At 39.0% G+C, this 1,678-nt stretch overlaps 1 non-coding gene across 1 annotated transcript; it reads right to left on the bottom strand.

Annotated features, from left to right (window-relative positions):
* Positions 1-807: 807 nt before the first annotated feature.
* Positions 808-914, bottom strand: LOC142177726 (small nucleolar RNA R71). Its single transcript, XR_012706285.1, has one exon. It is a non-coding gene; the product is annotated as a small nucleolar RNA R71 (small nucleolar RNA).
* Between the last annotated feature and the right edge of the window lie 764 nt (positions 915-1,678).

The raw sequence follows: 1,678 nt of genomic DNA on the forward strand, positions 1-1,678 counted from the left end.
TTGACACTCGGGGCCCCCGGGGCCCCGCCCGAACATACCAACAAGTTTGGAATCATAAAATGGACTCGCTTGAACTCTCGGAATGCCCGAAACAACTTCAAAACTAAGAATCGTACCCCAAAACCAATTGAATCAAACTTAAGAACTTCAAGTTCTTCAATTTACTTCCAATGCGTTGAAACGTACTTAATCTACTCGGAATGACACCAAATTTTATGTGCAAGTCTTAAATGATATGACGGAACTATTCTAGCTCTTGGAATTCCGTTTGGATTTCGATATCAGCAAAACCCACTCCAAACCAAATTTAAAGAACTTTTAAAGCCTTCAAAGAACCCACTTTCACTATTAGTCTCCAAAATGCTCCGGGTTCATCCAAAACCCGATCTAAACACACACCCAGGTTCGAAATTATCACACAAACCTATTCGAACCTTCAAATCCTGATTCTGAGGTCGTTTACCCAAAATGTGCCTTTTATGCCAACCTTAAGGAACCAAGTGTTCCGATTTCAACCCGAACCCTTCCAAATCCCGAACTAACCATCCCCACAAGTCATAAAACAGTATAAAAATGTGTGGGAAGTCTTATTTAGGGGAATGCGGTTCTAGAAAGTAAAACGATCGGTCGGATCATTACAAGTACAATGGAGTACCTCCTGAAGCTATCAAGTTAAGACTATTTCCTTTTCCTTTAAAAGGACATGCCAAAACTTGGTTGGGAAGTTTGCCTCAAGGGTCCATTACAACATGGGACTAGATGACTCAGAAGGTTTTAAACAAATATTTTTTCCCTGCTTAAACCACAAAGTTAAGATAAGACATATCTATTTTCTTGCAAAATGTCACTGAGTCGGTTTATCAAGCTTGGGAAAGATTAAAAGGAATGTTAAGAAAATGCCCACACCATGACATTCCTGAACATATGCAATTGCATATTTTCTATCAGGAGTTAAAACCCTCTGCTAGAAATGTGATAGATGCAGCTACAAGAGGTTCTTTAATGGGAAAAACCACAGAGGAAGCATTGTAACTGTTGAATGAAATTTTTGAGAATGCCATCCAATGGCCATCTCAGCGTGTAATCATCAAAAAAGTTGTTACGGTAAATCTGGTTGATGCTTTAAATACACTAATGCAACAGATTGTTTCTTTAACACAAAAGTACGAATCTTTTCAGGTGAATACACAACAATCTAACCAATCTGAGGCTTGTGACATATGTGGAGGAAACCACCAGAACCATGAATGTCAAGCAAGCAATCAAACGGATGAACATGTTAATGTCATCGGTTACAAGCCTTTTCGTTTTGGGAGTCCAATGGCACAAAATCATCCAGGATTTTAGTGGAGTAACCCAAATGGTGCCGAAAACTCTTAAAGCTTCCAAAAACAACAAATACAGTGTCCGTCGGGATACCAGAATCAAAATCGTGAGCAACCGAATTATATACCTTATCAACATGCAGGACCATATCAACAAGCAGGGTCATACCAGCAGAGGCTCCAACAAGCTCATCCAAGTCTTGATGAACTTTTGTATAAGTATATTAAAGTCACTGATGAAAAGATAGAAAGACAAAATTCATCCCTCAAAAACCTGGAAATTCAGTTAAGCCAATTGGCAGCTCTTGTGTAAGAAAAGATTCAGGGTCCCTTAACAAGCAATACAGAGAAAA

The sequence above is a fragment of the Nicotiana tabacum genome, chromosome 23 (assembly GCF_000715075.1).
Source record: "Nicotiana tabacum cultivar K326 chromosome 23, ASM71507v2, whole genome shotgun sequence".
NCBI lineage: Eukaryota > Viridiplantae > Streptophyta > Magnoliopsida > Solanales > Solanaceae > Nicotiana > Nicotiana tabacum.